At 37.1% G+C, this 13807-nt stretch overlaps 1 long non-coding RNA gene across 3 annotated transcripts in view; it reads left to right on the plus strand.

Annotated features, from left to right (window-relative positions):
* Window positions 1–13023, plus strand: part of LOC120595702 (uncharacterized) — a 33233-nt gene extending 20210 nt beyond the window's left edge. The window contains exons 3-4 of one of the 3 annotated variants that reach the window (XR_005650999.1): window positions 9004–9055; window positions 10812–13023. This is a non-coding gene — a long non-coding RNA (uncharacterized LOC120595702). Of the gene's footprint in view, window positions 1–5047; window positions 5527–9003 lie in introns of those variants that run through there. The other 2 variants (XR_005650996.1, XR_005651000.1) reach the window with 2 other exon arrangements.
* Window positions 13024–13807: the final 784 nt, after the last annotated feature.

Consider the following 13807-nt stretch of genomic DNA (forward strand, 5'->3'; position numbering starts at 1 on the left):
AATAGATAAGGACTCTTTTTGAAAAATCATTTCGTTATTGTTTCTGATGAAATTAACATTAATTCTTTAATATCATATAGTACCCAATCCACATTAAAATTTCTCCGATTATTTCAGAGGTATCTTTTCATAGTTGCTTTTCAAATCTGTGTATAATCAAGGCCCACATTTTGCATTTGGTTACTGTGTTTTGTAAGTCTCTTTTATTATGTAGTTGTTCCCATATTTCACTGTTTTTTTTTCTTCTTGACATTTTATGGAGGAGCACTCATTTGTCCTAAGAAAAGTTTCACCCTCTTGACTGATTGCTTTCTAGTGGTGACATTTAACTTGTTTCTCTGTTCTGGTATTACCTGTAAGCTGGTAGGTAGATTTAGAAACTCAATTAGATTCAGATTCAATTATTTTTAGACAAGAATACTTCATAAGTGGTGCTGTATATACTAGACTATTTTAATAACTAAAAATGACTAAAATGTTTTGAGATGGACTGAGAATAAAAGCTACTCCGTTTGCAGGGGTAAGGGGGATGCACAGTGTGCAGCTAGTGGTAGCAGTTATTGGAAAAAAAACAAAACCACCAGTTTTATTACACAATAAGTTTAGCCTCTTCGGCCACTCTGATTATAAAGAAGAGGTGTAATGGAATTTTAAAATTGCATTTTCCACTAGGGATCCAAATTCAATAGATGTGTGAGTTGGCAGAAAAGGCAGTTTTGAAAACCAGCCCCACAGCTCTAAACCAGACTGTGGAGAGGAGAGAAGATTTTAGACACAGCCAGCCCTCTTACTCCAACCTGGTGGGATGGGGGTGGGGCTCCTTGGAGCAACAATTCTGTGGTTGGATGGCTGGACGGCTGGAGGGTATGGTGCTGTAAGGCTCCTGAACCTCAGGTGGCCGGGATGGACTGGCTGTAGCTTTGTGCTTTGGTGTTGTGATCTGCCTGCCCCAGCAGCATTAATGGAGCCAGAAAAAGCTAAATGATTGCTCTCTGTGCACCAGAGGTGAACTACACATGGGAGAGCAGCGTGTCTTCTCTGGTGCTGTCTGACAAGTTGGGCCATGCAAAGGCCCCCCAGGAGCAAGAGGCTGTAAATAGATGCCAGATAGATTCTAAGCGTTGTGGAGGTTGACGGCACTGAGATAAATTCGTCCAGGTCAAGTGACCTGGAGGAGAGAGGTTTCTGGCAATGAGATCTCCTAAGAACTCACTAAAGCAGCTCATACAAAGAAGAATGAGCTTTAGACATTTGCCGGTCCCAGAGAATGGGATGCCAGCTTATGATGGAACCAGTAAAAACTTTATTATTCCTTTTTCCTTCTCCTTCCTTGCATCCCTATACCTGAGGAGATCAGCAGCTGTAGGAAGAAAGCCTGACTCATACCCTGCCCAAGACCATGGATCTGAAACCAGGCTTAGTCCAGGAAGGGAGGATGATACTCTAAATCAGATTTGGAATATTGATTATTCAAAGGGACTAGGGAGTCCAGTTTTCAAATTAAAATTGTTTTATGACGTAAACTGACTCTGGTTACCTACGAGTGAACAGAGAGGGCCTGGCACCTGCCCACGCTCTCATCTGGAGCAAGAAAAGGCCACCTCCCACTGACAGATTTTTAAAAGGGTAGAAGGAGAAGTTCTCTTTTGATCACGTTCTGCAGTTGTGCTTATTCAACATACTGGTTGCTCAGCCAGTGCTTGAATGAAGCAGTGGGTCAGGGCTTATGCACTGTGTGTAGCTAGGTAAGGATAGGATGAACCAAGCTGACTTCATCTTTTTCATGTCTCGAAATCAAAGTAAAACCTCGGGAGCCTGCAGCTGTGGGAGTGTATCCTTTTAAATGATCAGCTGGTGGGAGGTGCAAACCCGCTTTTTGTTCATTTCATCCTTTGTCCTCTCTATTTCTCATTTAGTATCATTTCCATGGGTCGTGACAAGTACAGTTTTGACACTGAATCCCTTGTATTATCTTCTTGCTTTCTAAATGTGATTTTTAGGACCATGGCAGTTTTCTAGAAAAAATGCTCAACTACATCTCATTTCAGGTTATTTATCTTAACTGGGACACAATGAAAAATAGTATCTTTTGTTTTTATGGACTACCATGAAAAACTTGAGTATGAATTATCATAATTGACCCTGAATAGTAAAACATTAAGTTGTATAAACATTTAATAGTCCTTATAAAATGCTGTTTTTAGCATTGGCTATTCAGTTCCCTTCCTTTTGTATTGGAAGTATGCCTGGAAGACTTATCCACCTAAAAGGTAAATTATTTATTTGCGGTTGGATAAATAGAATTAGTTTGAACTATTGGAATGATTTATTATATTTCCTGAATTAAAATATTTTCTTTGTGAATAGTATGTACACATAAAATGATTCTTTTGCTGACCAAGGAGCCTTTATCCATTTATTGATATTTGGGCCTTATTATCTTCAGTAAGGCTAGTTTCCCAGACAGGACTCTTGAATTTTGTTGCCTTTTGCTTTCTTGACTTCTTGTGTTAACCTGTTCTGAAAATTACTGTGATTTTTTTCTCAGAATCAGTGTTAAGCCTCGGGTACTACTCTTTTTTCATTGCATCAAATCCATGAAGAATGACAAGAAAGGGAGAAAATTAATGGCATGAATTTTAGTTTTCATCCCTTCATCAGGGGAGATGAAAATATAGATAAACATTTAGGTCTTCTAGGGGTAGTAGCTCTTCATTGTAATGAGAGTAGGGAGATGGAGTTCTAAAGTTAAAAGAACATGAAAATGATTATTATTTTAAGGGGAAGTATTTACATCTTTTTGTTGTTGCTGTGGTTTTTCCAGTTGACTGATAGATTTTACTATTTTCAATATGAGAAAAACACTTGCTGGTGGATGATTTTATTTAGTCATTTAAAATACAAAATTATGATGTGACATATGAGTGTGTTGTTCCCCATTCATGTGGGAAGTCAGCTAAAGAAAAAAATTAAGGTAATGACTTGTTTTTTGGTGAAAAAAGGCACACAGTTTTAATCTAAAGATTTTGGGATGAATCCAACTTATCTATCTATGCCCTACAGAAAACATATAATATCTTCTTCTAAGAAATTCAGATATATCACATATTAGCTTTTCAGATAGCCATTGTCCGGTAGTAGAAGGGCAAAGGTTTCTATTCCCATTTCGCTGTTGGACTGTAGGTTGCTTTAAAGTTCTTTGAAAATAGCTGAGGCCATTTTTCCATGGGCTTTGGCTGTGAAAGCTAAAGTTAATGCCCTTCTCTGTGGCTTTTCAATAGAATTTTTTTCAAATAGCTGTAATTTTCATCTGGTTACTTTAAAAAAAATCTCCTTTCTGTCTTAATCATTAACTTAAAGTATATTTAGCACCTTTTTAGTGCGAATTCCATATTGGCCACATTAGTCAGTGGAGAAAGAGTTGGCAGCAGATAGTAACTCTTTCCCTGATTCTGATTTCTGACTGCTCTCAGTTGCCATTTGTACTTCCACCATGTAGACACCAGACTATTTCAGTAATAATTTTCAAGTGCCTCCCACTCTAGGTTTCCGTGACTCCCTGAATAACAGGTTTTTCACTAGGGACTGGTCCATATAAAACAGCGAATTTAGTGGATGAGTGTTTCATGCATATCAAATGTAGAGCTTCCAGAATCAGAGAAATCTCTGTACTTATCTTATTAAATTAGTAGAACCCTCAAGGACAGCGTGAACCACTGCATTCAACCCTGTGGTGGCCCTTTAAGTTGGTGGTGTACTCATTTCTGTGCCTGTCTTCATTACTGTTGCTCTCTGTTTATGTCTAGATTTTGATTAGGGATCCTATTGTATGTTAATGAAGAGCAAACTATTGAGACAGAACAGCTTATATATCTGAGAAGGGGAGAGAGCACTATTTCTTATTCGATTGGCTAAAAAGTCCTATCAAATGTTCAGACACTCAGATTATAGCCAACAGCAAAAATATGTTTAAAGAAAATTGGCTTGCCATAATTAAAGTGATTAAAACAAATATTAAGCATTGGAAAACAGCCAACATTTTTTTCTTCTTTACCTTTTTAATGAGGTATAATTTCTAATAAGTATACAATCTTAAATATATAGCTCAGTAAACTTTTACATATGAATATACCTGTGTAATCATAATACAAATCAAGATTTAGATTTAGAACACATCTGACACCAAGAAAGGCTCCCTATCTACCACTGTCTCACAATTAGTATCCCCTCTTTCAAAGGTAACTACTATTCTGACTTCTAATCCGATATCTTAGATTAGTTTTGCTTGTTTTTGGACATCATAAGATATGGACTCCTTTGTGTCTGGCTTTCTTCACTGTGTCTGTGAGATTGAGCTATGTTGCGGCATATAGCAGTGGTTTGTTCTTTTTCTTTGCTGTGTAGTATTCCATTGTATGAATATACTACAATGTATTTATCCATTCCACTGTTGATGGACAGTTTGTTCTAATTTTTGGCTATTATGAATAAAGCTGCTCTGAATATCCTTGTACATGTTTTCTGGTGGATGTACTATGTTCTTTAATTACTGGGTCAGAGAGTAGCCTCTTTTTATCTTTAGAAAACACTAATAAGTTTTCCAAATTGGTTATGTCAATTTAGACTCCCACCAGCAATATATGCAAGTTCCAGTTGTTTCACATCTTTGTCAACACTTAGTATTGCCAACAACCAACCTTTAACATTAAAGAAAAAAATGCTAGCTCTAATTTAAAAATACAATTTTTATAGCCCCCGAACTCAGTAACTTGTTTTTAAGTGAATTCTTAATTCATCAGGTGGCATTATTGCGTTCCTACTGGGTTCAAAGTACTTTACTGTGCTGTGGGTCTATAAGAGAATAAAATATAACTCCTGCTTTCACGGGTTTACCGTACATGATAAAGCACCATAAATAATAGTCTCTCAAACACATCTTGACAGCAGGACCACTTCCATGGCTAAATTGTCAAGTGCATTATGCTTGTCTCTAGCGGCTTTCCACTTTTCCTTTACACTGTAGTGTCATTAATTTTGTGTTTTCCAGGATACCTCACTGTGCCGACCCATTTGGCTAATAGAAGCGCAAGGTACTCTGGACCCGTCTCCCTAAAAGTGCTTTGCCTTTCTCTTCTATGTTGTCAGAATTGATTCCCCAAAATCTTGCTTCTAGTTGGGTAAATTAAGTTTGGTATTAAAATTGGATAGAGGCTCCTTTATGTTATTTCCTTCAGGAAGTATTTTTCTTCTGAAAATGGATTCTAGGAGACATAGTGTCTTATCTCAAAGGAATTAACCACTGATGCTTGCATTTCTGATGTTTTCAGACTAATGGAGAATTTTGAGAAGTCTACTTTATAAATATTACATTAAGGGAAGCTGTTCATTCTACCTACATTTAAAGGTACCTCTAACATGGGAATAACTAAAAAATAAGGTAGAAATTTCAAATAATACCCATGCAAGGATGAAGTAACCTGAATATATATCCACTGGTTTGGACCACTTATTCTAAATGGATTGACTGAGCAGAATCTCAGATGTGTTGAATATATATATATATATATATATATATATATATACACACACACACAATATGTATACAATTGATACACATATAGATATATAGATATATATCTCCATAAAATGCCACTTTAGATCTTATAGTCCAACATACTTTTCTTTATACTCATTTTTCCATATTGAATTTTGTGCGTAGCAACTCTGTTAAACTCTCATTAATTCTAATATGTTATCATGCCTTCTTTCGAATTTCCTACACATAAATCACACATCAGTATATACTGACAATTTTATTTCTTCTTTTCCATTCCTTTTCCTTTTTTCCTCTTTTTCTTGACTTACTGCAGGCCCAGATCTTGAGTACAGTGTTGAAGGGAAGTGTTGCTGGGTGTCCGGATTTCTGACCTTGAAGGGAAAACTTTTAACATTTCACCAATAAGTATAATGCCTGTTTTAGTTTTTTTGTAAATCCCCTTCATTAGATTAAGGAAGTCACCTCCTATTCCCAGTCGTTAAGAGTTTTTATCTGATTGAATGGTGACTTTTATCACACACTTTGTCTATCACACGGTCTCTTTAATGGGAAGATGGCAATATTGACCCACGCTCATTAAAAGGTAATCTTTTAGATTGTTCATTATTACCTGGGATGGGTTCCAGGAAGATCCTTTCACTCTCTTTCTTGGCTAATTGACTTTGTTAGAATTGATGTTTACAATTGCCTAAGGCTTCTTTTTTGTGCTGGTGGGAATCTCGTTCTGAGCAAGGACTGGCTCATTATCATCATTTTGGGTTTTCGTTTTGTCATTTTTTCCCCCTCTCCGATCAAGCCTAGGCTTGAGTCTTTTCAGTTGAAACAATCTGTATCCCAATCCCACATTTTGCCATTAGCCCTAAAGGTGACCAGGTGTTTTCATTGAATCAGAGAAAACTCGCCCCTGTTACTGGTGGAGGAAAGCAGACAATGTGTGAATTGAGAATTTCATCCTCATCCTTCTGTAGGCAGCACATTGCTTTTGCAAAGGGTCTGAGCCAGAAACAAGATACCTGGAGTCCTTCTGGTTCTCTCATGGCATGGGCCTCCCCCTTGAAGCCTTTGTGTTCCCTTCCTTAGGATGAAGTTTGGCAGTAAATACTCTTCCAGGACTATTTAGCACAAAGACTCTATGAATCTTAAGAGGGGTAGCCATTATCATCCTTTTCCACATTATCCCTACAACCCTGAGTCGAGAATTTTAATCTTAAAAAAAAAAAAGATTGGTAGAGATAATCAACGTTGCATTGTAGGGAATCCTTGGTACTATTTCTAGTTTATGTGTGTATTTCATCCATCCTTTGGTTTCTGTCTTTCCTGATATACAAAGCTTCCTATTAATTGCAAAGTGAAAAAAACACCATAGAAGAAGAAAAATAAATTAAAACTTATATCTTCAGATGGGAAACTACCTTACAGAGCTATCAAATGTGTGGCTTCAAATCATAATGAGAATGGAGCACCATTTTCTAGATCTGTCCTGCAAAATGGAAATTTCATACACTTAAAGTATACTTACTTAAAATGTAAATGTTAAAGAAATTTATTTTCTTTGACACCAAAATTTTATTTGATAGTTGTCAAATTTCTTACGTTGTGCTTTTCATAATATTTAGTGCATATTATTAACTACCAATTAAGTGTATATTAGTTTCCTATGGTTGTTGTAACAAACACCACTGGGAAGCTTAAAACAGAAATTTATTCTTTCACAGTTTTGAAGGCTGGCCATCTAAAATCAAGGTGTTGATGGGGCTGTGTACCCTCTGAAGGCTCTAGGAGAGAATGCATTCCTGGCCTCTTGTACCTTCTGGAAATTCCAGGCATTTGTTGGCTTTGGGCCACATCCCTCCAGTCTCTGTTTCTATGATCATATTTTCCCCTCCTCTTCTGTGTCAGAACTGCCTCTGCCTCTCTCATAAGGACACATGGGATTGCATTTAGGCCCACTTGAATAATCTAGAATAAGTTCCCCCTCTCAAGATTATTAACTTAATCACTTTTTTTTTTTTTTGGCCATATAAAGTAATATTCACTCTTTTGCCATGTAAAATAATATTCACAGGTTCTAGGGGTTAAGGTGTGGATGTATCTTTTTGGAGACCAGCATTTAGCCTACTAAAAAATAGAAGCTATTTTTTGATAATGATGATTTTCTCAATACATCTAGAAATGGACACTTAGAGACTAGATAAGCCTTGAGTTTCTTTAATGTATCAAGAGGTACCTCTACTTTTACTACCCAAAAAGTGGAGCTAGAAGGAATAATATTTGAATATCTCCCTTGTTTAACCTATAGACTTCCTGTTTATTTTTACTAAAATTGATTATCGGAGGACCTTGTGTATGAAAGGTATATCTAACAACATGATTATATAAATAAATGTTATAAATATAGGTTAAAATATTTAATTTAGAAAATTTACATGATGCTGAAGAATGTAGTTGTAGCCAGGAGAGTAAGCACCGTGCTACATTGCCTAGAGAAGTGACAGTTATATGTCAGAGGAAATTGAAGAGATCTTTTATTTTAAATTTACTCACTCTGGGAGTCAGATAGACCTGTAATTTTTTTATATGATGTTCAGTTTTAGAACTTTTCTGAAAGTTGGATTTTAGTCTCTAAAGTAATATTTTATTCTCTCGCTATAGGATAGGAAAGGATATTTTTCAGTAAGGATGACTGTAACCTTTAGAGTTAGCCAAATTTGTAATATAATGATTATTTTCAGTTCCTAAAATGGAATGGACTCATGGAGGTGCTTTCTTGTGCAAATCACAGTGTTGCGGGATAGCTAGGGGTGACCCGGAAATGTTCACTTGCTTATTATGTATTTATTCAACAGATGTTTACCAAATTCCTACTGTATGCCAAGCACTTTTTAGAACTTGAGAAAGGATGTTGTTTTCATGGAGTTTATGTTCTAGTGGGAAGAATAGACAGTAAACAAACAAGAGAAGTATTAGAGAATGGTAAGTGCTACGCAGAGAATTAAAATAAGGTATGTTACAGAGTGACTGGTAACTTCTTTTGATTGGGTGATCCTAGAAGGCCTCTTTAGGGAGGTGATATTTAAGATGAATTCGGATTGGACACGAAGGAGTGAGCCTTATGGATTGGCTGGAGAGGGTGCGGAAACTTAACAAGGCAGTGGGAATAGCTCTTGCAAGGGCCCTGAGGCAAGAATGAGCTTGCCCTCTTTGAGGAACCAAACAATGAAGCATAGTGGGTGAGAGGTCTTTTGGAGAAAATGAGATCGAAAGAGAGTTAGGGCCCGTCTCCGGGTTCTGTGGTTCTAGTCCAGGTTTCACATTAGAAACGTCTGCAGGAACTTTGGAAATGTACCTGGATCTCACCCCAGACAAATTAAATCTGCATCTCTGACGGTGGAACCTGGCATTCACTTTTGTTGCTATTGTTTTTTTTGTTTTGTTTTGTTCCCAAGGGAATTCTAACCTAATATGAAGCCGGCATGGTGATTCAAGATTTTGACAAAGGTAAGGAATTTTATTTTAAAATCAATGGTGTCAGTGGATTCCTTTAACAAAGGGAGTGATAGTATCGGCTTTATGTTTTTAAAAGGTCTTCCTGCCTCCTTCGTGGAGAAGAGGTTACAGGGTCACAGAACTAGAGCAGGGGAGCCGTCAGGAGGTGGTGGCTGTGGGGCTGGAGAGAAGCCGTATTTGGGCCAGACTCTTGAGGTTGTGCAGACAGGGCTGCTGATGGACTGCATGTGAGGGGAGAGAAAGAAAGGCATCACGAATGAGGCCTGGCTTTTCGGTCTGAGCAACCAGGTGGATGGTAGCTCCACGTACTGAGATAGGGAAGCCCAAGGAAGGGCCACTTTCCATAGGAAAATTCAAAGTTTGGCTGTGGGCATGTTAAGTGAAATGAACACTTCATCTGAAGTTTAAGAAAAGTCTTGTGGGTGCACAGAACATAGAAGGATCAAATCAGGGTGGGGAAGTTACCAGTGGAAGGAATATGATTTGTAGGAGTAGGTGTGTGGTGAGTAGAGCAGTGGAGACACACCTTCCACACTCGGAGTCATGGAGGGGAGGGCAGTGGCTGTGGGGAGCAGTGTGGCGCGGAGGAGGCTGAGAGGGCGGGTCGGAGGCCTTTGAGTGCTCTGCAAGGAACCCTAACAGTCTCTATGAGCCCCTGGGAGTCAGTGACTCTGTCTGAGGCTTAGAGGACTCTGAGCAGACTTATGGTTAGGAGGCTTGGTCCAGTCACCCCGAAGGGTAGATTAAAGAAATAATTGGAGGTAGGAAGAGTGCTGAGGAGGCTACTGTGGTAAGTCATGGTAGGGCCCAAAGATGAGGACCTCAAGTAGAGCAGTTGCTGGGGGAATAGCGGAGAGCAGGTAGATTTAAAGGAGATGATGGTATTGGTTGGACTGGGTACTTTGGAAGATGGATGTGAAGGGTGGAGGTTGGGCTTTCACAGAGTGGAAGCAGTGAAAGGTGACTCTAGGTCGTCATTGACTTGCTAGTTGCTTCTGTATGTTGAAAATGATTTTTTTAAAGTCATCATTATTCTGTGTAAAAGGGAACTTCGAAATAACTTTTCTGCATGAGCCTAAGGAATTTTTAGGAAATGAGCAAATCAACTTAATAAAAAAACATACTTTAAATGACCTTGAATGGCATTTTCAAAGTTGAAGATTGAGTGAACTATCTTAAAGCCTGAGCTGCATTCGATATGGCTTATTTAGAAGAATAATTAGAAGCCAGGGTCCCAGCTTCTCATTCAGCTGTAGCAAGATTGAGGGTTGTGGCAGGATGGCAGTGCTCAGAGAGGTGTCACAGCAGCTCTTCTCCCCACACAGCCTTCATGTGTCAGGTGAGGCCTCAGCACAGAGTCCCTTGTGGGAGCTCAGCAAGAGAGGGTGAGGATGATGGAAGGTCAAGACACTCTAGGGATCGGGAGTGAGAGGTGGGGGAAGGAGGCGTCTCATGCTGGAAAAGCAGTGACTCTTCACTAACTGGTCTGGGCTCTGCTCTGGTTAACGTCCCCCTTACTTTCTTGCCTCCTTGGTCCCTGCTGGCCTCTCCTCTGGCCGCGGCCATCTGTTGCCTCCACTGGCCTTTCTTACTGCATTGATTTATTGCAAGTAGAATTAGCTTCACAGCAAATACTTTTTGCTCTTGGTCTTGTGATAGTTTCACTTACAAGGCAAGTGGGGTCAGTCGAGTCTTTCCCTTTCATATTCCCTGCCCTTCCCCCACTTCTCTCTTTGCCCTCGTAAAGGAAAACAAGGCTTGCACATATGTCATCGTTGGACCACAGCACAATGGCTCAAAGTAAACTCCAGCAGTAGATGAAAGTAGCACTTGGATATGAAGCTTTTCATAGGCTCTGTGATACAACGGATGGCTTCCATGTGAAGAGCCAGTGGGGCTAAGAAGAGGAACTAATAAATAGGGAATAGACTCTACTCTTATTTAGTCTATTTCTTAACATTCTCCTATATTATTGTACTTATTTCAGCTAATGAAACATCCAGTATATCCCCAGATCAAGCTCTAAAATTTACATATTTATTTTCATAGACTATAATTGTGTAGGTTAATGAATAATTAAAAAGTAAACATCTGTGTAACCCAGAATATTGCCATTTCTCCTAAAGCCTTCCATGGTTCCTTCCTGGTCATAGCCCTTCCCCCTCCCACAGGTAACCACTCTTCTCGTTTTTATGAAAATAGTTTTCTTGCTTTAAAAAATAATTTCATCACTCTTTAAATAAAATAATTTTCTTTTACTTGTTTTTAAATCATTTGTAAATGGAGGCAGGCTGTACATCATCTTTTGTGTCCTTTGTTCTGCATTAGGTTTGTAAGATGCATTTATTTTGCAGCTATAGTTAAATTTCACTGCCATATAGTATTTCATGAATGAAAATATGACATATTTATCCACCTCTTAGGGTTGTTAACCATTTGGTGAATAAAAATGATGCAACTGTGACTATTTTTATGCTTATATTCCCATGTGCGCTAGCATGAGTTAGCCTAGAAGAGGAATTGCTGGCCTTTTTTTTAACTCTGCTATATAACAGGGTGGTCGTGTGATCTTGCCAACACTTAGTATTGATATATATGTAACAGATATACATATTTGTTAAACCAGGGTGTAATAAAATTCAATATTCATCTCTGTGATTTTTCTTTGCTTTTCTCTGTTTCTAGTGAGGTTGATGACCTTTTCTTATGATCATATGAAGTTCCTCTTTTGCGAAGCAGATCATTTTTCTGTTGTGCCATCTACCTCTCTTGAATTGTATGCAGAATTCCTTATACATTCTGGATCCCGGTCTTCTGTTAGTTATACATATAGCTAATCTCTTCTCCCACTCAGTGATAACTCTTCATATGGTGTTTCTTGGTGAACAGAAAACTTTAATTTTCATGTAGTCACATTTAGAAATCATTTCCTTTATGGTCTGTGCTTTTTGTACCTTAAGACATCCTTTCCTACCCCAAGGTATTGATGTATTTTCTATATTAAATTATATATTTAATGTATTTTCTACATTGTTATTTTCTATATTAAATTTAGCCTTTCACGTTTAATTCTGAAGTTCGCCTGAAATTAGTTTTTATGTGTGGATCCAAATTAACTTATTTTCTATGGATATTTATTGAAAAGACTATCCTTTCTACCTCTGTGATATATCATATACCACTGAGTGTGAATAAGTCTGTTTCTAAGCATTCTAGTTTGTCCTACTGTTCTATGCCTATACCACACTGGTTTAATTTAAAAAAAAAAAAAAAAGTCTTGATATATGAGAAGGAATTCTTGTTCCTCAAGAGAGTCTTGACTTCTCTTGGCTCTTTACATTTCCATATAAAATTTTAAAACCAACTTGTTCAAGTTCCACGTCCCCCAAATAAAATTTTGAGATTTCGAGTGGGATTGCATCAGATATATGAATTAATTTGGAGAAAACTGATATCTTTACAGTATTGAGTCGTTTTAAGTCTTACTAAAGTTTTATAGTTTTTTCCTCAGAAACCTTACATATCTTTTGTTAGAATTATTGGTAGACACGTATTTTTTATAATGTTGCAAATGTTCTTTTTGAGGATTTAATTTTCTGCTTGTATCATAGAAATTTAGTTGGTTTTTCTACATTGCTAATTGATTTTTCTACGTTGCTAAATGCTCCTATTGTAACAGCTTATCTATAAATACCTTTAGATATTCTACAGACATAATCCTATCATTTGTGAATATTGACAGCTTTGTTTCTTTCCAGTCTTTACACCACGTATTTATTTATGCCGACTACACAGGCTAGGGCCTCCATTTACTGTTGACTGCAAGTCCTGATGGTTGACATTTGTCCTTCTAATTTCAATGGGCAGTTTTCTACATGTAACCCTTAAGTGTGATGTTGGCTATAGCATTTGTTTTTGGAGGGAGTAGGCAATTTAATAAAGAGGAAAGAAAGATGTGACTTCTTGTTCTTATTTTTCTATGAGTCTTAAATCACAAATGTTGAATTTTATTAAATATATTTTCTGCATTTATTGAGATTATATGATTTTTCTGCCTTAGAATGTTAATATGAGAAGTTAAATCCCTGATTTCAGCATGTTAAACCAACTTAGTACCTGAGATAAAATCGTCTTGATATTTTATATATTACTGGATTCAGTTTGCTAAAATTTTGAGTGGGGGTTTTTGTGTCTATATTTATGAGAAATGTTAGTTTGCGATTTTCTTTTCTTATACCATCTTTGTTGTTAAAATAAGACTTCAAAATATTTAACTTCATTTGAAGTTCCTGAAGGATAAAAATTAAGTTTTTTTGATGCGAAAGGCATAGTTGCATTGAAATAGAACTATTTACGCATGCATGTAGCTTAAGGAATATCAAATATTTGGAAACTGGTTTCCTTTGGAAAATTTCAAATCATGCTCAGAATGTTTCAGTTTGGTTAATAATGAGAAAATTCCTTTATGTAAATTCTTAAATAGATAAAAGGGTTCTTTTAAAAATGTCTTCGCAAAAATGTTGGTGACATTCATGTAATGGACTTATCTTTTGATAAACAATTTTAGATAATTAGATTTAAAACTTGTTCATTATTCCATTTCAATTCTAAATTAAATGTCAGTGTGGAGTTTTTCTTTTCTTGGGTAACTTATGACACTAATAATTTGAATGTTGAGTCAGTAATTGAGTAGTGTATTTTCTAAAAATAGTTTTCACTTTTGGAGGCAAAGGACAAGTGTTG

This window comes from Pteropus medius, unplaced genomic scaffold, assembly GCF_902729225.1.
Source record: "Pteropus medius unplaced genomic scaffold, Ma_sr-lr_union100, whole genome shotgun sequence".
NCBI lineage: Eukaryota > Metazoa > Chordata > Mammalia > Chiroptera > Pteropodidae > Pteropus > Pteropus medius.